Here is a 23,787-nt window from a genome sequence, read left to right as displayed (position 1 = left end):
CCAGGGACAATGTGACTTAAAGCAAATCCCAAGCACTGCTGCTGAAGGGGCCAGCTCTCTGCTCCCCCCACAGCATCTCTCTCAGAGGACTATCTGTCTGCTCCTGGACTTGCAAGGATATGGGGAAAAGATCAAAGAGGAGCTCTTTCATGGGCTTCTCTTCTCCTCCTTAGAAGAGGGAGGCTTTTAGGAGGAAAAACGTCCCACCATCACTGCATTAGTTGTGGGGCTACAACTAGTATTCGTTGTCTTCCCCTTCACTTCCCATTCTGAACTGCCCTCACCCTCAGCTCTCACTCCTGCAGCTTTGGGTAGCTTACTGGTAATATGACCCTAAGACCCATTGTTAAGGGAGTGATCCTTGGTTATTACATCCTCCTCAGACCCCACTGGCTACAATTTTCCATCCATAATTACTACTGGACAAGAGAGTACCAAAAGGTGCCTACGCTCATGTAGGGCCCCCATATCTTACTCCCTACTTCCAATCTATAAAAGCAGATCTACTCTCTCATGTGATTAACTAAAGGGGTATATAGACTGGGTTTCTCTCTAAACAAGTGGAGAGGAAAAGAAGGAAAAAAGAACAAGGAAAAAATCCAAAAGATAGTAAGAAAGGATAAAAAGGAAAAAAAGACACACAAAAAAGGAAAAATAAGAATACACAAGTAAGAAGTTAAAAATAACCTAAATTAAACAGTGACTACAATAAATATCAATGGAATAAATCTCCAGTTGAAAGATAAAGATTTAAGTCTGATTAAAAACAATATAATAAAAGAATAACAAATAAACATATTCATTGTTTATAAGAGGGAAACCTTGAGAAATAGGGTAGAGAAAATTTAAATCTCAGGATAAGGAAAAAGAGAAACTAGGTACCTAGTGTAGTTAGAGTAATTTTAGATCAAATATCACTTAATACAGAAAGCTGTATTAATAAAATAATAATAAAACATTTAATTCACCAGGAAGAAATGACAGTTTTAAACTAACACATAATAAAACAGTCTCAGTTCCTGGGCTCTCTATTCTGTTCCATTGATCTATGTGTCTGTTTTTGTGCCAGTACCATACTGTCTTGATGATGACACCTTTGTAATAGAGCTTGAAAAAAAATCTCAAAAATACATAAAGTATAAATCAACAGGCTTCAAAAGAAAATGGATTTATCTGCCATCCTAGTGAGAAGATTTAACATACATATTTCAAGAGATTATACAGCACAGTAACAAATAAGACAAATTAACAAAACATAGAGATATAAAACATTTGAATATTATAAGTAAAAAAATTCATCTAACGGGTATATATAGAAATCTCTCCTATTGATTGAAGACAAGTTATTCCTAAACAGCACACATAGAACAATTATGAAAACTGACAAAATGCTAGTCCAGAAAGCCCTCAAAAAAATATGAAAGGACCTGTAACACACAGAGCATTTTGCCTGCTCTGACGTCAATAAAATGAAATTAGAAATCATAACAAAAAAATAATTAGAAATACCCCATATATTTGGAAATTACAAATCATGTTCTAAACAACTCATGGGTCAAAGAATAAATCATAAGGGAAATTAAAAAATTAAAACAGAATTATAACAGAACAATAGTTAATAAATCTATGCTCTGTAGCTAAAGCTAAATTCTCAAAAGGAAGTGGTAGCCTTGAACACTTACAAAGAAAGTCTCAAATTTAATGAATCAATTATCCAACCTAGAAATTATCTAAGGAAAAATAAGATAAGCCCAAAGGAAATAAAAAGAAAGAAAAAATGAGAGAGGAGATCATTTTCCAGAAAAATAAAACTTCTGAAACTACCTCAAGGAGAAATACCCAGCATCATTCTGAAACAATTTTAAAAATGGACCCAGTGAACAAAATTCTTCTATTTCTCCATACAAAATACAAAAACAGGCACTTGATATCTTCATTGTGAATTCTACCACTCAAATAATATTTTTAGAATAAAGGAACAAGGAGAAACACTCAGTATAAGCTTGATATCCAAATTGAAAAGGACAATACAAAAAAATACAGATCACTCTCACACATGCATATAGATATAAAAATTATAAACAAAATATTAGCAAATAGAATTCAGTATTACATGTTTCAAAAATAAGAAAATTCATCAGGAAAAATAGAGAAAGCAATTTTCTAGGAAAATAAAGTGGGCTTAATATCAGAAAACTGATTGATGTAATTCAATGCATTAGAGATTTAACAAGAAAAACCATACTCTTGTCTCAATAAATGCAGAGAAAAATTAGATGACATTCAACTTTCATTTATAATTTAAAATAGAACAAGTATCTTAGCAAATTATGGTCAAAGAATTTCCTTAAGATAATGAAAGAATTTCCCAGGGGTCTCTCACATTTCTGCACATCTGTGGGCAGACACATTAGCTGCCTTTGTTTGGGACTATGTTTTTCAAAGATGCTTATATCGCAAACAACCTTGAAATATAGTGAATCCCGCCAAAGGGCAGATTTGTTTATTATTTAGGAGAATAAAGATAATAGCTCAACCAAAATGGTGGTATACGTAACCCCCGCCTCCATTACTCCACAAAGATCAACAATTAGACCACTGTTCATGACCTAAAACAGCCCTGGGACAGGCCTGGAGTCCACTTAAGAAACTTTACTGAAACGCAGGGTGGGGAACTGAGAAGAACCACACAAAAAGGGAAGGAAACAGCTTTGTTTTGCCTGCACCATCGATCTCCCAGGTTGGCAGTGCTGAGCCAGTGCTGAGAAGGAACTCCCCAGTTAGAAGAAGTTCCCTTAATGGAGAAAGGGAGACTAGAGTGAGTGACCAGATTCCTCAGCCTTTCAGAGCACCCTACAAGGGACTCGCTTCCTTTTCACTCCACCTGGAGTTCCGCAAAGCTGAGAGGTGTACACACACGGGAGCAACCAAGATTCCCAATGACCCACTCTGCAGGCAACTATACACCAGCTTTTTTTTTTTTTTTAAAGATTTTATTTATTTATTTGAGACAGAGAGAATGAGAGAGAGAGAGCACATGAGAGGGGGGAGGGTCAGAGGCAGAAGCAGGCTCCCTGCCGAGCAGGGAGTCCGATGCGGGACTCGATCCCGGGACTCCAGGATCATGACCTGAGCCGAAGGCAGTCACTTAACCAACTGAGCCACCCAGGCGCCCACTATACACCAGCTTTTGCCACAGAAGAAATCAAAGGCTAACACAACCACCACAGACCCCCTGCAGATTTTGCTGGGTTTTGGTCCTACAGGTACTCACATTCACAGGTATTAACCTCCTGATCCTCTTCTGGCTCCCTCTATCCCAACTACCCTTGTAGAAGCCACAACCACACCAGCAGCCAGCCCCGGTTTCCCTGATGGTACAAGTGCCAAACACCTGCCTACACCCCTGCAGCTGTCCCCCACTATTGGTTGTGCATTTGTTTCTGCACCTGCACGCTGATGGCCTGATGCCCATCACAGGCCTGCACCACCATGCATCTATGAGGAAACTGTGTAGCCATAAGACTTCACACTCACATCCAGGGCCTCTGCAGCGACTTGTGGGCCTGAATCTTGCCCTGTCCCTGTCACTGGCTGGCAGGACAGAGCTCATTTGATCTACCCCCTTCCTGACACCAGCCTGCACTGATGTGCACCTGTGGAAGGACCTATCATCCACAGTAAAGCGTGCCGACAGCCAGGGTCCTTACCCCTGCCAGTGTGCCTATGTATGGCCTCAGCCATACATAAAGTGCCCAACAAAGAATTCAAAATAATTGTTTTAAACATGCTCAGAGCACTGTAAGAGAACACAGACAATTTGATTAAATCAAGAAAAAAACTAAGAAATTCAACACAGAAATAGAAAACATGACAAAAAAGAATTTTTGGAGTTGAAAAATACAGTGACTGAATCATATAATTTAATACAGAGCTTCAAGAGCAGACTTGATCAGGAAAAAGAAAGACTCAATCAACTTGACAACAGATCAATTGAAATTGTCCAATAAGAGGAGGAAAAAAAAAAAGAAAAGAAAGAAAGGAGTGAAAAAAGCCCATGGGTATGGGACCATTAAGAGAAACAATGTATGCACCACTGGAGTTCCAGAAGTAGAAGAGAGGAAGAAGGGGGCAGAAAGTTTATTTAAAGGAATGATGGCTGAGAACTTCCCAAACCTGGGGAGAAATTTTGACAGTAGAGTTGATGAAGCTAATAGGTCACCCCAAAATTTTAATACAAAACAGTTTTCTCTTAGACACATTATAATAAAACTCTCTAAAACTGAAGACACAGAATTTTAAAAGCAGTCAGCAAAAAAAAAAAAAAAAAAATTCTCATAGAAGGGAACCCTCCTAAGCCTATCAGCAGATTTCTCACCAGAAATCTTATAGGTCAGGAGAAACTTTTCAGGCTAGGGGAGAATGGGGTAATTAACAATGTTCTGGAAGAAAGAAACTGCCAACCAACAATACTTTATCCAGCAAATCTGTCCTTCAAAAATGAAGGCAAGGAGCAACCTTGGTGGCTCAGTTGGTTAAAAATCCGACTTTTGATTTCAGCTCAGGTCATGATCTCATGGTGATGGGATCTAACACTGCATCAGGCTCCATGCTCAGCGGGAAGTCTGCTTGAGATTCTCTCTCCTTCTGCCCCTCCCCCCAGCTCGTACTCTCTCTCTCTAAAATAAATAAATAAATCTTTTAAAAAATGAAGGCAAGATAAAGACTTCCCCTAACAAAAGCTGAGGGAGTTCATCACAATTAGACTTGCCTTATAAGAAATGCTGCACAGAAGTCTTCGAGCTGAAAGGAAGGATATTAATTAGTAACATGAGAATATATAATACTGTACAACACCCTGGTAAAGAAAATATATATTCAGATTCAGAATATTCTAACTTTAGTATTCAGATTGAGAATGTTCTAACTCATTTAACTCTAGTTAAAAGCTTAAAAGACAAAAGTGCTTAAAATAGCTATTGCTACAATAATTTGTTAAAAAATACACAATACAAAGAGATGTAAATTATGACATTGAAAATATAAAATGTCAGGAGTAAAAGAGTAGAGATTTTGTATGTGATTGAAGTTATGTTGTTATTATCTTAAAATAAATGTTGTGTCTGTGAGATGTTTCAAGGAAGCCTCAAGATAACCACAAAACAGAAATCTACAGTACATGCACACAGGAAAAAGAGAAGAGAATCAGTATCTTGCTAAAGAAAATCATTATTTCACAAAGGAAGACAGTGAGAGAAGGAAAAAAAGAAAAGCAATTATAAAACAACAACAAAACGATTAACAAGATGGCAATAATAAGTCCTTACCTATCAATCATTTTAAATGCAAATGGATTAAATTATCCAATAAAAACATAGAATGGCTTAATGGATTAAAAAAAAAAAAAGACCAAATATATGCTGTTTACAAGAGTCTCACATCAGAATACCCATATGCTCAAAGTGAAGAGATGGAGATATTTCATGCAAATGGAAACCAAAAGAGAACAGAAGTAGCCATACCTACTGATACACCTATATCAGACAAAAGAGACTTTAAGTCAAGTCTGTAATATGAGATAAAGAATGTTGTCATATAATGTTAAAGGAGTCAGTTCATCAAGAAGATATAACAATTATAAATATTTGTGCACCTAAGATCAGGACACTTAAATATATTAAACAAATTGTAACAGATCTGAAGGGAGTAATAGACTATATAATAATAGGAGAGGACTTAAATACCCAGGCCACTTTAAACACCCACACAGAAAATCAGTAAGGAAACACTAGACCTGAACTATGCATTAGACAAAATAGAGAGAACATTCCATCAAATAGCAGCAGAATACATCTTTCTTTCAAGCACATATGGAACATTCTCCGAGATATATCATATGTTATGTCACAAAACAACTCTTAGCAAATTTCCAAAGGTTGAACTCATACCAAGTATCTTTTGTGAACATAATGTTGTGAAACTAGAAATTAATAACAGGAGAAAACCCAGAAAATTCACAAATATGTGACAACTAAACAACACATTCCTGAACAACCAATGGTTCAAAAATAAAATCAAAAGGGAAACAAAAAATACATTGAAACAAAGGAAAATATAAATATACCATATCAAAATTATGGGATGCAACTAAATCAGTGCTGAGAGAGAAATTTATAGTGTTACATGCCTACCTTAAAAAAACTCAAATAAACAACATAACTTTATAGCTCAAAGGAACTAAGCCCAAAGTTAGAAGGAGGTAAGTGACAAATGTGAGACCAGAAATAAATGAAGTTGAGAATTTTAAAAACCCCAATAGAAAAGATCAACAAAACTAAAAGTTGTTTTTTTTAATAAAAAACAAAATTAACAAACCTTTAGTTAGATTAACCAAGAGAGAAAAGAGAACTAAACTAAATACAATTATAAATGAAATAGGAGACATTACAACTGATAACACTGAAAAACCAAGAATCATAAGACTACTATAAGCAATACTATACCATCAAATTCGACAACCTAGTAGAAATAAATAAATTTCCAGAAGTTGTACAACCTACCAAGTCTGAATCATGAAAAAACTAGAAAATTTGAGCAGATCAATAATAAGAGATTGAATCAGCAATCAAAACCTCTCAACAAAACCTCCCAGAACCAGAAACTTCACAGTTGAATTCTATCAAACCTTTAGAGAAGAATTAATGCCAGTCCTTCAGATATTCTTCCAGAAAACTGAAGAGGAAGAAGGACTCCCAAATTTATCTTATGAGGCCCTATACTAAAGTCAGGTAAGGGTAATATGAAACAAACAAGCAAACAAACAACAAAAGCTATAGCCCAATAGCTTTGATGAAAATAGACATGAAAAAATCTCAACAAAATACAGGCAAAGCACATTTAACAACACATCAAAAGGGTCATACACTATGATCAAGTGGAATATATCCCCGGGAAGCAAGAATGTTTCAGTATATGCAAATCAATAAATGTGACACACCACATTAATAGAATGAAAGACAAAAATCATATGATCATCTCAATAGATGCAGAAAAAAGCATTTGACAAAAATCAACACTCTCTCATGTTGAAAACTGTCAACAAATTGGGTATAGAAGGAATATGAAGTAACACAATAAAAGCTTTGTATGACAGACCCATAATTAACCACACATTCAATGGTGAAATTTTGAAAGCTTTCCTCTAAGACTAGGGATAACACAAGGGTGCCCATTCATACCACTCCTTTCCTACATAGTATTGGAAGTCCTAGCCAGGGCAGTTAGGTAAGAAAAAGAAATAAAAAGCATTCAAATCAGAAAGGAAGAAGTAAAATAGTTTCTGTTTGCTGATAATTTAATCTCGCATAGAGAAAATCCTAAAGACTCAATCAAAAAAACTGTTGGAACTAATCAATCAATTCAGTAAAGTTTTACAGTACAAAACCAACATACAAATATCAGTTGCATTTCTACACACCAGCAATAAGCTATCTGAAAAAGAAAGAAATAAAATAATCCCATTTTTAGTAGCAGCAAAAATAATAAAATATGGGAATAAATTTAACCAAGGGCATGAAAGATCTATATGCTGAAAACTATAAGATATTGATGTAAGAAGTTAAAGATACATAAATTAAATTAGATATACTTAAATTTCTTTCATTTAAAGAAATTAAAGATAAATAAAGATAATTTATATTTATTGCTTGGGAGAGTTGAGTTAATATTGTTAAAATATTACCATACTACCCAATGCCATTTATAGATTCAGTGCAATCCCCATCAAAATTTCAAAGGCATTTTTCACAGAAAGAGAAAAAAAAAATCCTAAAATTCACATGGTACCACAAGGGACCCCAAATATCCAAAACAATCTTGAGAAAGAACAAAGTTGGAGAAACATAGACCAATGAAACAGAATCAAGAGCCCAGAAATGTACTCCAGTATATATGGTCAACCAGTATTTAACAAGAGAACCAAGAATACTCAACACAGAAAGAATAGTCTATTCAATAAATGGTGCTGGGAAAACTGGATATCCACATGCAAAAGAATGAAATCCGACCCCCTGTTTTACACCACTCACAAAAATTAACTTGAAAAGGATTAAGGACTTAAACAAAAGGCATGAAACTGTAAAATTCCTAGAAGAAAACACAAGGAACACACTCCTTGACCTCAGTCTTGCCAGCGATTTTTTTGGATGCGACATCAAAAGCACAAGCAACAAAAGCAAAAGCAAAAGTCCAAAAGTAGAACTACATTAAAATAAAAAGTCACTACACAGCCAAAGGAACAATGAACAAATGGAAAAGGATTTGAAATGGCAAAAAAAAAAAATATTTGCAAACCACATATCTGATAAAGATTTAATAAATGGGACCACATTCACACAATGAAGTACAGCAGTAAAAATCAACTAATTACTCTCCATGAATTAATATGAATGGATCTGAAAAGCATAACATTGAAAAAAGGAAATATAATACAGTATAGTTACTGATTAAAAAGTTCTAAAACAGGTGAAAAAAATAAGGTAGTGCTTGAGGACACACATAGATGAATATAACTAGAATGAAAAAGCAACTGAAGAATAGGCACAAAAATCAAGATAATATTATGGTCATCTCTTCTGAGAAAGAAGGAGCAACTCTTGATGAGGGCATAGGGGCAATTTCTAAGGACAGAAAATGTTTTGTTCCCTAATCTTGGTTGTGGGTCCAAGGCCATTAAGTTTATTGTTATTCTTTTGTAAAAGTGTAGGGTGCACTCATTTTATAGGTATAATGTATTTCACAGTAAAATTTCAAAGGCATTTTAAATAGAATGGTGTGATAATTTCTTCAACATATACAGTATGAAATATAGAAAGCCTAAATGTCCTCTGGAGTCAACAGAGACCAACTACTCTTTTTAAATCATGTTTTGGCATTACAGCTCAAATATCTCGCCCAAAAGTCACTTCCCACTGCAATGTAGCATATATCTCACACACTTCTCTCATTGCTTCCAAAATTGGGCTCCCTGGCTCATGGACGTCGTCTTTCCTCTCCTGTTGTTTTTTGTTGTTGTTGTTGTTTTGTTTTGTGTTTTGTGGGGGGTTTTTTTGGCAAAAAGAGTGAAATGATGAGATACGTGTTCTTTTGAGGGCAAAAGCTTAGAGGCAACTACCAACTCTAGTGCTTTTAGCTTTTAAGGGTGTCCATTTTTCTGTGGTTGTACAATACTTCATTGTGAGTTAATATTATAAAAGCAGCGTGATGAGTCAAGCAGGCGATCCTGAGGGGTGTCTGGGCAGATGTCTGGGTAATGCCACACTCAAAATGGCACCAGATTATGATACCCCCAGGACATAGACAAGTAATTTTTACAGCACAGAGTGCAACTCTTGTCTCCATATCAAAACTTCAACTTGCTTCAGCTCTGTCTTATCATTTTTCTTTGGCCGGAGATACCTATTGATTATTTCATTCATGCAGTCATAGAAAAATCTAAAGCCAAGGGGTTAAAGGAGGGTGAAAGTACCTATCAGAGAGAGAAGTAAGGAAAAAGACAGTGGATTGCTCAAACAAATTAGAAATTTTGATTACTGCTCGAGGCCAGCAATATTTGTGTGTTTCAGGCCCAAGGGTGCCAGGCCGACTGTGGAAAAGACAAAATTAATTAATGTTTTCTGAGATTAATTAGAAAATTAAATGGAAGTATAATGAAAACCAGCATGGCTTAGCTCACTGGATTTATAACTGTGTGCCACTAAATTTCAGAGTTGTTCAAAACTTCTGTGTATTATTTGAATAAAAATGCAGTGAGATTGGCTGTAATATTTTTTTTCTTTTTTCAACTCTAGCACCTAAATCCAAGCAGAACTACTAGGACCTTCACAGTATTATAAAACATACAGCTATCTAACAGCTCTGGTCTGAGTTAATGTTCTTCAAAGTACCTTTATGCGGTATAAATTAAAATGCTCCATTTTGGGGGGGTGGAATTTTGGAAGGTTGCCACACACTATTTTGTTGGCCTCTCTGCCGGATGGTCTCTCTGGATTTCACATGCCTTTTTACAGCTGAAACATTTTTGGTCAATGCATGACATCTTGCATCAACCAGAGGAGGTATGAGAAAAAACAAGCCGGGGGGGTGTACAAAAAGCCCGAAAAGCATGACTTCAAATTTGCCGCATGGTAGTTATATGACAAATGTTTTCACCTTCTTTGACCATAAATCTTATTTTCTGTAAAATGGGTGTATTTTTAAAAGTTCCACACGTCCATTTTGAGCTGTCAGGTAATGGAAAAAAACAAAACAAAACAGGAATTAGCCAGTTATCATATGACAATCCCCATCAATGGAGGTTTTACTATAGCTTGATATGGCTGGCATCTAAGGGAATTCAATAATTAAAATGTAAGAAAACTAAATTCTGAGTAAATGCAATGTCTTTCATCAGACTTTAGACATATCTTCCATCTCTCATGACCCGTACTAGGGGTCTTGCTCAAAGCTTACCTCTGTCCATTTTTCAAACCCAGCTTTTCTGAGCTTATTTGGTTTTCTGCTCTTTCTCTAGTGCTTGTATATGTAGATGCCATGATAGAATGTGAATTGGGATAAAGAAAAGAGCAACCCAACTCTTTGGCTTAACACCAGCCAGGCAGTCACCAGACCCAGGAGGATGCAGCACATAACTGATCATGGAATGTAGTATGTTTCAGAAGCTTGTGAGTAGCATTAAAGCAGAGAATTTCTCCCATTTCCATGCCTGCCCTTCCTTGTTCTGATTTTTTTGGAGGAGAGTAGTCTATTATAGTAGTGTTGTTGTTGCTGTTGTTTTAAGCAATCTGCTACAATATCAACAATGGTCGCCATGAGAAATTTTCTTAAGTTTTGAGATGATTGATATTATGCAATTTGAATAAAAAGTGTCATTCATAAAAATTGTCCCCTTATCTTCTTTCGGTTACTAAGACTTCCTTATTTAAAGACCAAGATTATAAATAAAAACTACAATTTGTTTTTTTTAAGTAGAATAAAATTATTTCTCATGATGTAGTATTAAAATGTTTAGTGTTTAGATAATGTCTTCCAAAGGGGCCTCAGTGAAGCCTCATTTACTAACATGTTCCTTGAATAAAGTTTTCTATGATGAAATAAATTGGGGAAATGCTACCTTCTCCTGGATTTACTCGGCACATGAGAAACATAAGCCCTAGAAGAATTCTTGCAAGAAGGCAACTCGCTTAAAATTGTGAAAACATGCTTATCTACACATAAAATTTTAATTTAATATATATTTATACCTTTAAATACTGATCCAATCTTTACATTTCCAAAAATAGGAATTGGACTAGTCTTGTAAGATTCCTGCAGAGTTCCATAGGCCCATAATAAGTAGCACCATTTGGCAATATTGTGGTTCAATATGTTTACTTAACCCTAGATTAATAAAAAGAGAATTTTAATGCCAAGACACATATGGAAATATGATGATACCTAACAACCCACATCACGGATCACATAAGAATGAGATATAATCCCAGAACCTACAATAGCTAGGATGAATTTAATTTCTAGTAATTAGGGTTTTATTCAATAATTCATATGTTTTATTTGATTTTATTTTTTTAAGATTTTATTTATTTTGACAGAGAGACACAGCAAGAGAGGGAACACAAGCAGGGGGCGTGGGAGAGGGAGAAGCAGGCTTCCCGCTGAGTGGGGAGCCTGATGCGGGGCCGATCCCAGAACCCTGGGATCATGACCTGAGCCGAAGGCAGACACTTAACGGCTGAGTCACCCAGGCGCCCCAATAATTCGTATGTTTTAGTTTCCGAAGCAAATGTGATATGGTTCCTAAGCTGGTGCATTGTTGTTATCACACGTAGAAGCATGAAGTTAGCTTTGCAGTGGTTGGCACACTTTGGAGGTGTCAGCATCCTCTGGGGATTCCCCTGGGCCCTCTCCTGTTTCCACGCTTCCATGCACCTGGCCTCCATATTCTTCGTTTGCACTCTAGGTGATTGGGAAAGTCACCATGTTTGAGAAGTACCCCGCTACTGAAAGAGGGGTTGTTCTCATTTTATTTTTCAACTCCGTGTCGCATTGCACCCCTGCACCAAAATATAGGACATTAAAAAAAATGAAACAGTTGGCAAGATGCTCATTTACTGCAGAGGTGAAACTCTCACCATACCCTCTAGAAGCATGGGCTTTGTGAAGGAGGTTTCAGTTATGGACATACCGGGAACTTGTTTTCACTTGTGAAACTGCCCCACTACCTCTTAGAGACTAATGACACAATGTAATGTATAAATGATTTGTTCTGCTTTGTTTCGATCACTCCCAGAATGATCGATCAGGGACTCACTTCATCTGTATTCAATCCAAAGTCCAGTTCGGAGAAATAATAACTTCAGTGAAGGTAAAGAAAGCAGGCTTTTGGCTTTGGGCTTCCAAGAGGAGCTAGGTTCAAGAACAGAAGAGGGGGGTTAGTAACCCGAGAGCGGGCCATCCAGGCTCCATGATGCAGTGGGAGCAAGATGCAAGATGAAGGGTCTCTGATGCCTGAGAAGGACCCCAGGGAGGGGGCGGGGGGCGGAGCTTAATAGCCAATTTCAGTCACACCAACGTGAAGTCAGGCAGGAAACTGAAATTTCACCTGGACTGAAGGGAGAATCAGTCATCTGTTGCCACTGTTTCCTTGAGTCTTACTTTGAAACATATTTCATGAATAACTTCCATTTCCTCTGCGCGAAAAGGAGAAAGCTTTCTTACCTGCATTGCTCTCCCCAAGAGGCCAGCGCCCAACTTCCCAGAGTGACGCAATCTCTCACAAGCACTCGGCTCAGGTGTAGAAGGAGATAAAACACCCTGGGTAGCAGGAAAATCTCTTCAACAGGAAAGAAGCCCTTCAACCGCTTTGCTGAGAAATCGCTGCTTTGATAAAACCAGGTCCGTAGGAGCGGACACACACACACGCATTCGAAAATTCTTCAAACCCGTCTTTCTTGTTTTAAAATAAGATACAACCTCAACAACAGCCAGGCTTTTATCCCTGCTTTGAAATTATAATGTACTCTCCAAGTTACAGGTCAGTGATGCTTATCCGAGTGGTTATTTTTTTTTCTTTCCATCCTCCCTCCTTGCTCTCTTGGCTCCCTAGCACCACTGTCATTTTATTATTGTTCAGGTAGCACTATGGATAAAGACCTTAGGAAAAAAAAAAAAAAAATACCAGTGCCCAAGACACTCTGATGGCCTTTTCCCCGTGTAATTATACTCACTCTTGATAACACTGAAGGCATGCCTTATTGGTGGTGGCGGAGAGGCCTTCTTTTTCACAGGGAGATGGATTGTTTCTTTGGGCCTTGATGGTCTCCAAATTATCTGAGCGCAGAAAAGAGAGCAGAGTGAATTTTATTTTAACTCATTTTATTTCTGAATTTATTTCCCAGTAGCTAGGAGGTGGTGGCTGCCCCAGCGGTCAAGTCAATTGGTATCTGTGAGACTTGATTATCTTTGGACCCAGTCGCTCATTTTGAGCAAGACACAGTTAATGAGGAGAGAAATGAAAAGTGCATTGAGTCACAGCGTGTTTGTGGTAATTTGTGACACATTTACTCCACTCGGTTCTTTGTTTATTCCTCCCCCCTTGGCACAGGTTCTGTGGAAAAAGGAGCAGATAAGTGAATTCACTGGTAGACAGTTAAGGGTGTTGAAAGTAATGAATCTCTCTATCTCCAGATCCATTGTTGGCAATAATTGGGGCACCATTCATCTCTACAGTGGAATGCCAAGAAGGCTCATCTTAACGAAACATCTTTTTTTCCCCATTATTTCGCAACATATTTTTCATTGACACTGCTAGTTTTTATTTTCCCTATCTTTTTTTTTTTTTTGGTGTGCTCTTTGCCACTTTTCTAAATAATAGTCCATTAAACAGTTCACAGTGTGTGTTCTGTAGAATAGTAAAAAAGTGATTGGATGATACTAATTAAGGAGAGAGTTTGTTTCCACTTACTGCAGATCAATGGTGGGTTACATTAAAGCCGCATTTTGTGATGAGTTTAACACACAAGAACAGCTGTGCTAAATACATATTTCAAGACACACAGGTAGGTCAAACAAACATTCCTTTCTTTGGAAAGTCTGCATGTTGGAACTATAAATTCTACTTGCAGAACTGCGGGGAGACACAAAGCCTAATTATTCACTGCAATCATTGTTAGTTTTAGTAGAAACTGTTAAGGATGAAATTTGGGATATGTTCAGTTACCTCTAGAACTACTTTAATCTGGGCCCTCCAATGTATTGGTTTCAGTGTGGTATTTTTCCAGGCTGATTTTCAACCAAATTTCTGAGTGAATCAGATTTTCTCTCTCTCTCTCTTTTTTTTTTTTTTTTTATAACAATTTTGAATTGGGGGGGGGACAAGTCAATGTATTTTTGTGACTTATCTATAACTATCCTTGTGATTATCTTTATTGGCTACATGGTGAAATTCACTTATTCCCTAGCAATATGATTTTCTTTTATACAAGTTGGAGGTACTATAGTCCAGTTCTGTGAAGGACAATCAACAATCATTAATGACTATCACAAACTCTGAGGGTCACTTGGATTAATAGAATTATAGAGCAAAGAAAAGGAAGAGAAAATATCTACATCCACCACAGAATTTTAGCCTGCAATAGCTATATTTCAGACTGTATGCATGCAACCTATATTTATACACATTTCTTGCGGGAAGTGTTATTTTTTTGCAGCAGTCACATTCTTTGTGCTACTTTTTCTGACATTTAGATATATATGATAGGTAACTCATAGCAGTGCTCTGCTTCAACCACAGTGTCGCTTGCATACAACACTGTCCACTGCAGTCATGGATTTGCATGGTCACAGATATCTTCACGGATGCAATTTAGCTATAATATTAATTTTCATCAAGTACAACTGCCGCTTAGGTTTGGGCCCTAAAGGCTAGACTTTCTAACTGAATGAGATTGATTAAAAGGCTTGCAAGGAAGGAGGAATCCAAGATGGCGCTCCTGATCCAGTACATGACCTGCCCCGTGATTCAGGGCCAGTGGCCCGGCACCTCTCTCTAGTCATCTATAAAACCCTCCTTAACGGTAATGAGATTCATACCGGAGTAGTGATGTGCAACTGACTTCAAAGGATCACATCTCTGGAGGGATATGCAAGCCAGGGTGTAAAAGTAGGGAATCAGGCGGTGAAAGAGCCCATTTCTTTCAACAAGGGTTGGAAAGCTCGGGAGACTATGATTGGTTATGGGACTCAGCTTCTCAGGAGAGCCCAGAGAACTCATATGAATTCTGAATAAAGGAAAGAGTCTTTTGCATTTTCTGCATTCTCAGGCAACAAGATGAGACAGAAAGGGAATTCCCTAGTGTGTTGTGAACAAGGTTGCATTCATGTAGATATATGTATTTTTTATGTATCTTTTTCCCACATCTGTTTTTGATGTTTTCCTTTACCTCCTAGACATGTAACCTCTGCATTTTAGTTACCTATCAACTAAAAGGAGTTAATACTGTCCTTACACCAGACTTCTGATGAAGGCTAAAGGAATCCCCAAATTAGTATATGGGAAGGTCTTTATAAAATATACATCACTGTTGTTGGATTAACTTTTGTCAGTTTGTCATGGCAGGGCTGTGGTGGGAAACGGGCACTGACTATACACATGGTAGTTGAATTGGTTTTAATTTACTTTTTGCAACAAATATGTATTGAGCACTTGTCAGGCAGTTCTTTGGGCTCTTCGTTATAGCAAACAAACAAACAAATAAAATGTCCCGCCCTCATTGAATTTATGTTTTAACATATGTCCTAACTCTGATCATCACTTTGTTGATTCAAGAAGCAAAAAATGTTCTTGTTTTGTTTGTTTTATTTGCTGAGTGTGTGTGTGTGTGTTGCTACTTAAAAAGGGGAAAATCTTCCTTTATTAAACCCCAAGATTTGAGCGAGTGCTAATAAGTGAAATGAATATGAAGTCATGTCAGAAACTCTAACGCCCAGAATTAACTTTTATTTATTCTCTGTTTTGAGGTGTCATCATAAATTCCACATTCTTCAGTCTTGTCTGACCTTGGGGATGGGTGTGCTCTCTTATGGATTGGAATGCAATGTAGAGACTGATGCCAGATTAGGCACCAGAAAGGGCTATGAGTTTCTCAGGTGGGGTTTAAGAGCTGAGATGGGGGTGTGGGAACATGAGGCTCCAGGAGCCCTGGAGTGCAAAGCCCAAAGTGGGACTTTGCAGACAGGAGACGCTGATCACTAGCTTGGCCATGCTTTACCACTGGTTGACTGAATAGTATTAGGATGAAAGTTTGAGTCCTACAGATGTTTAATAATTTCCACAAGAGTGATGAGAATTGGCATGTATGTGAACTAAAAAACCACAAATGTCAGATGGAAAAATCTGGAATTGAGTATAATTCAAATCTTTGCTATTTGAATTACTTGAGCAGATTACTTAAAACTCAGACTCTCATTATCCTGACCTTTACAAAGGGGTAGAAATCTCAAACTCGTAAGATGGGTATTGCTGCAGACAGAATGTTCATGTCTCCCCCATACGTTGAAATCCTAATCCCCAAGGTGATGATACCTGGGGGTGGGTCCTTTGGGAGGTGATCTAGTCGTGAGTGTGGAGCCCTCATGAATGGGGTTAGTGCCCTTATAGAAGAGTCCCAGAGAGCTTCCTTTCCTCTTCTGCTATGTGAGGACCAGACACTGAATCTGCTAACACCTTAATTTTGGATGTCCCAGTCTCCAGAATTGTGAGAAATATATTTCTGTTGTTCATAAGCTACCCAGTCTGTAGTATATTTATTATAGCTGCCTGAAAGGACTAAAACAATTGTAAAGAATAAATTATGCATGGAACCACTTTATAAATAATAAAGCAGTTATAAGTTACAGTTTATACATGGTGTCACTAGTACATGTTTTGATAGCATTTGAGACATAACATTTGAAATGGCCATCATTCACTACATGGATCTGTATCAGCACTGCAGATATTTTGTGGAAAGGAAAGATCAACATTTATGGGAGTGTTTCAATATGTTAGAGTACTCATTTTTTCCTATTAATGAATAAGAATGTCTTTTCTTACCTCCCCAAGTATTGTTCCAAAGGTTTACTCCTCTTAGATTGAGGATAAATATTCTAGAATAAACCCCTTAGCTGTTAAATCATCTCAACAAATTCCCTTATTCTTCTAAATGATGACAAGAGCATAAAAAATACACATTCAGGGCCGATGAATCTTTGTAAGTGTTTGTTTCAAGTACATATGGAGATGATAACTGAGGACCTTATAGCCCAATTTGTACAAGGCAGAATGTGGACAACAGAATGTCTCATGCAGCCACATTATAACCCTGCTTACATTGGTCCTGCAGTCCTAGTTTTTAACAATGTTTTTCTTACTCCTATTTTAATGATAAAGCAGACACTTTCAGAGGCACTACAGTGACAGAATTGAATAAAACCTTTTCTGGCCCTGAAGGAGTTCACCAGACTGTAAGCTTCCCAAGGGCAGGAACCGTGACTTGTAATATGTCACAGTTCATGGCATATGTCTTACGCATGGTACAATAGATGCTCAGCAGTCTCTGTTGAATGAATGAGCTGGGAAAATAGACATGTGTCTTTAAAAAACAATAGAAATTGATAAAATATTGAATAGTTATACTGAACTTTCAAATTACTGGAAGACTTACATGTATTATCTGTATGTATCTAAATGGTATCTCTTATTTTAAGCACAAATAGGGTCAAGGTGTGGCCACATGTGGAACACTCCATGGTTGGAGGGTCAAAAATCAACATTCAATCAAAGGTTAACATCGCCATCATAGGATGATACAATGAGATATAAGTATGAAGCTTTTTCTGAGAAGTAATTAATTAGCATTAGAATTTGATTATGAGAATAAAATCATTTAATTTTAAGTTGGCATTATAGTATAGGAACAAAATTTCACAGACTATCAGAGTTTCTACTGCTCTTACAATCACTATATTATAAACTAAATTGAGATTTGTTTTCTATTAGTGATAAGAAAAGAATGAGATATTTTGAGGGTGGCACATATGTCCCTAATGATTTAATTTCTTCCTCATATTGAACATATGCTATATACATTTTTATTATATCCGGATTAAAGATGATATCTCAGGGATGTCATTGTGCATGATTTTGGAGTGTTCCCTCTCCTAGCTTTCAAGCAACAAAATGGATATTTAATTTTTAAATCATTCACTAGTTGTAAAGAATTCCCACAAAGTGGACTCATTGACCGATGGAATTAAGTAACTAAAAAATAGAATTACAATCAATTCTTATAATTCATAGTAGTTATGCTCTATAAAGATATCACAAATGCTGAACCATTGCTCTTAAGGGAAATACAAGTTTAGGTTCCCATGAGCTTCTGGTCATGATATTTTCATGAACCAATCGATACATAACCTTGTTTCATGTGTGTTTCCGTTTAAAGACACCTTATTTAATATATATTGTTGATTCACCAACACTGAACTTACAACCAACAACATTCTAACTTACGCCTGAAGGAAGCTCATCTAACACACATATTTTTTTCCCATAAGGCACATCCCAGTCTTCTTGCATTCATGAACACTGGAAAACATTTCAGCACTACATTAGGTGCTATTTTCAACAGTGAAATCATCAACAAAATTTTTTTTTTTAAATATGGCACTGACTGTACCATGAAAAGAGCCTTGATGGCTGTGTGAGAGCTGAAATGAAAAGGTGGGACACCCCACATTCAACCGCAGGTGGGAACATAACGTGTAAGGTAGCTTAGACATTTCACTGCTCTGGGCATGTTTGCACATGACCCTGAAAGTACAGCCTTCCAGTACTGATTTTGGAGTTACAAATAAATTTTATCAAGTAGAGAAATTTGGAAACACAAAATCCATAAGGAATAAAGATTATAGTTTTAAATAATATCTCACTTGATGTTATGACCACTTACAGCAAAAAACTCCTATAAGGAAAGACATATGAAACAGGAATGTGATATTGTTTACACTTTTTATTAGCATGTGTTCCTCAGAAAAAAAATATCATGTTATTCCTGAATTTAGCTAACTCATTTTCTTTTAGTTTTAACCGCCAGTCTATTTCTCTATTTAGTTATGTATTTGAGAGTTCTTAATAATATGTTCATGTATGAAATTAACAGTTAAACCATTGTCATAAATTTATTACAGGATTCTCTCTTGCAGTAATTACTGTATCTTTATACTTCAGCAGAATTTTATCATCTAAAGCACATACAGAAGATGTTCTAATTTTTTCTAATTTTCCAAGAGAAAGGTGTACTAAATCTGAATGACATGCCTTGTTTGTATTTCAGACATTATACTAAGTAGATATGGTCAACTATGTTAAATACACAACCACAAGATCATTGACAGTATAAAATTCAGGGAAGCCTAAAATGATGCCAAGACAAAGTCCAAGGCCAAATTTGTAGGATTAACCCAGCACCAAAAAAAAAAAAAAAAAAGGCCAAACTTCCGTACATCCCTTTCAAAACTCTGAACCTCTTGGTTCTGATTCATTGTGTTTTCCTTAATATTACCCCTTCCCAGTCCAGCCCTAGCTTTCTGTATGAAGAGATCCATGATTGCCTTCTATTACTAGCCAAGAACCTACATTTAAAATCTATTCTTGCATGAGAAGGTTTTTTTTAAATTAAACAGTTTCTCATCAACAAGGAATTATTTAGATATTTCCTTGCCTTAGGCTGGAGACAAGGTAAACTTTTGAATGCATACCAGGGGAGTGTGTGGGATTTGTTCCATTTTTTTCCTTCTAAAAGACAATAAAGCGTGGAGGTTAGAAGCACAAGCCCCAGGGTCAGACTGCCTTCAGTTGTATCCTGGTGCTGCCGCTCATTAGCTGTACAGTCCTTGGAAGTTACTTCCTCTCTTTGTGCCCCATTCCCTTAGCCACCAAATAAGGACATCACTAGAGGTAGATGTCCTTGGGTTGTGGTGAGGGATATATGAGTCAATATATGGAAAGAATGCCTGACATGTACTAAGCATTCAGTAAGCCTCAACCATCATTTTATCTCATTTCCAGTGGCTTCTTCTGTAACCTCCGTAATTGACAGAATTGTTCCTCTAACTCAATACTGGCCTCACTTGAGACTAGCATTACAATTCATTTTGGACCCCCCCCCAATTCTGGCTGAATATTTTAGTTTTGATTGGGTTGTGTTATGTGACAAAGGTTATGGGATAGTCACTCCTGTGATTGAGTTACATTATATGACTCCATCTTGGCCGATCTAAGAAAGAAGAGGCTGTGTTCTAAGAGGGCCATATGAAAATAAGGCCTGCTGCTAGTAGCTGAGAAAGGTCCCCGGGTGACAGACAACAGGAAAACAGGAAACCTCAGTTCTCCAAATGCAAAAGATTGAATTCTTGGAATAACCTGAATTAATGGAAAACAAAAGACCTTGAACTCCAGATAAGAAGGCAGTTCTGCAGACATCTTGATGTCAGACCTCCGTGATGCTGAGCAGAGAACCCAGCTGAGCCTGTGTTCTACAGAACCGTAAAATAATAATAGGTGCTGTCTTAAGCTAATAAGTTTGTGGTAATTTATTGCACAGCATAGAAAATTAATACAGTAGCCTGAGAAATGGGAGGGGTTTAGGAATGGCAACACTGGTGTCTCATTGAAAAAAAACTCCCGGGGCGCCTGGGTGGCTCAGTTGGTTAAGCGACTGCCTTCGGCTCAGGTCATGATCCTGGAGTCCCGGGATCGAGTCCCGCATCGGGCTCCCTGCTGGGCAGGGAGTCTGCTTCTCCCTCTCCCACTCCCCGCTTGTGTTCCCTCTCTCGCTGTGTCTTTCTCTGTCAAATAAATAAATAAAAATCTTTAAAAAAAAAAAAAAAAAAAAAAAAAAAACTCCCTCTTCAGAGATAGCCAACATGCACACAGCCCAGATTCTCCGGGCATGGTCCAAGCTAGAGGCAATGCATGTCCTTTTTCTTATTTGGAGACTTAAACTCTGGGTCCAGTGGCCTACTCCTTGGTCCCACACATCACTGTTTCTTTTGAGAGAAGGGAAAAAATATAGTTGTCTTTATGACTGTTCCACCTTGCCAGATTAGATGTCACCCCTGGACAAGAGCTATAGATATTTTTGGGGTATCTTGAGCCATAGAAGAGAATTTAACATAATGGCTGAATAATCACCATCATCAAACCCATCATATACTCAATATATGCACCACTGGTTTCAAAGCGAATTAATGTCCTGTTGGGAAGACAAATGTTCAAGGAGATAAATCACAATCTTCCTCTCTTCCTTTTGCCTTCATCCAAAGAAGGAGAACGGCAAGGCCCCTTATTGTCTGTAAATGCTCTCTGCACTTGCTTGTCAAAGCAGTCTGCTACAATTTGAATAAGGGACAGTTTTGAAATGCTTCTCAACTTCACATTTTCAAGGGTAATATTTTCTTTTGAGTTGACAGACAAAGCCTTCATCTGACAAATGAATGTACTCAGGAGATTATATCAATGGCTAATCCAATTAAAAATCTTTGATGTGTTCGGTTATCTCTGCTATGAATTTGATGAGCTCTAGATTGTGGAGAACTGAAAGTTATATTTACTTTTCACTTAAATCTTTATTAATCATTTTCGTATTAACTTTAGGGAAATTATAACTTCTAATTATTTATTCTTATCTTTAGAACGAAAGAAGCTAATAATAGAAGAATAATCCTACCCCACATCTGGTTTTTTTTTTTTTTAGATTAGTTTTTTCCTTGGTTATCATTTGAAGCTTAAGCAAACCTATTTTACTAAATCAGTGTATAGAAACAAAAAAGGAACACGTGAGTGGGGCCAAACAATTGTTCTGTTCTTGTGTGTGTATGTGTATGTATGTGTGTGTTGTGTGTGAGTGTGTGTGTGTGTGTGTTTGGAAAAATAGCCAATGATTATTTTGGAATAAAAACACAATTTGAAAACCTTTTTTGAAATGAAGTGATTAACATAGGACAGGAGCATCATGAAGGCAAGGACCCCTTCCACTTCTTCCTTTAGACTATGGGCTTTTGTTTTCTTTTTGCTGTGTGCTTGTATTTGTGTGGGGAAAAAAGGGAAGGACAAAGCAGTATTTAATTTAATTTAATTTTATCCTCTCATATTTCATTTTATATTTGATGTGGGGAATACCAATCCTCAGATTTATGACCTCACTTTCTTTCCTAAGAGAGTTACATTTCTGATTTACAAAATATTTCAAACTGTCTCCCAAATCTTTCCAATAAATACCAGTGCGAGAGCAACATGCATCATAAGAATGTTGGAAACCTTAGGAATATCTGGTGATCTCCTAGTGGCATCTAGGACAGCATTGCATCTTGCCTGAGAATTTCCAAACTAGATGATCATATCCAGTTCTCTTGCAAATTCAGTCAAATTTTTTAAAAAAGGTATTCCTCTAGATTTTTTCTAAAACTTCCATCTCAAACCCTGTTTTCCTGTTTATAATTCTACTTTATGTTACAACCAGAAAACTCACATTCCAGTGAAAACATTTTCCTTTATGAAGTGCTTCTCCCATGAAGAGAGCATGGCTGTGATGGGAATTCTTTACTCCCTGTCATTTGGCTATCACAAACTTGGCCCTCCTCTACTTTACATCCCTAAAGCTTTGCATGTTTGATTATCAGAACTCCCTTTTCTGTGGGATTATGTGTAATTAAGTTTTCAATCAATTTGACTAATTAAATGGAAGCACTGTCTGTGGGCTAGGTCGGGGGACTAGAAATGGGTTTCTGAGTATTACCACTAATTCACTAGATGAATACAGTGAGTTATTTAATGTCTCATTCCCCTATGAAGGGAGTAGAGGGGAAGTATTTCAGGTCAGGTCTACAAGGTCCCGATTTTTCTAAGAACCCCAAATTCCTGTCTCTATCTCCTGTGCTCTCGAGGCTCAGACTCAAGTTCCCAATTGCATCTTTTTGTGGGTGAGTTTGGAACCTCACCAAGTCCATCTGAAAAGTCAGCCACAAAGGGTTACATAACCCTATCAGGTTATTGCATGCCCCTAGAGAAGGAATCTGCATATTGTCACTGGTCTGGGCTTTAGAGGTTTCGCTGCTCAAATGGTGGTAGTTATAGGGATGAGACTATCTTAAATTCATTAGTAAAGGCTTTGATTTTCTTTTATTTCTTCACTAAGCATGAACTAAGTATAGCGTTGAGAAAATATTCGTTGTCATGTCAATGTTTCTAGCTTTGGAACAAATATAAACTAATAGGACATCATCTCTAGAGGGTGCCTTAGACATACTCTAGCCCAACCTCCTCACTTTCTATAAAGAAACTGAGGCCCGTGAAGGATCTGGATGTGCTATTTCAGGAAGAACTAGGACTCCATGCTTCCTTCCCGGAGCTCTTACAACTATATATGCTACCACACGTCAGGTGTGACCAGCATTGACATTCATGACTGCTTATGCCCCTAAGCCTGAGACCACTTTCCCAAAATGAAAAAGTACTTGAAGCAAACACGACTCAAGCTCAATGGCAGGATAGGTGGCCGCCATCTAGCATCCCTTAGGGATTCAGAGAATCAGAAAGCTTGAGGACCAAGTGTGGCCCACGTGCCATGTGACCCCTCTGTCTGTATCATTTTCTACAAGGCACCTCATCACCTCATGGAGTAAATGAGAGCT

This window comes from Neomonachus schauinslandi, chromosome 10, assembly GCF_002201575.2.
Source record: "Neomonachus schauinslandi chromosome 10, ASM220157v2, whole genome shotgun sequence".
NCBI classification, from domain to species: domain Eukaryota; kingdom Metazoa; phylum Chordata; class Mammalia; order Carnivora; family Phocidae; genus Neomonachus; species Neomonachus schauinslandi.
Note: the sequence above shows the minus strand (reverse complement) of the source record.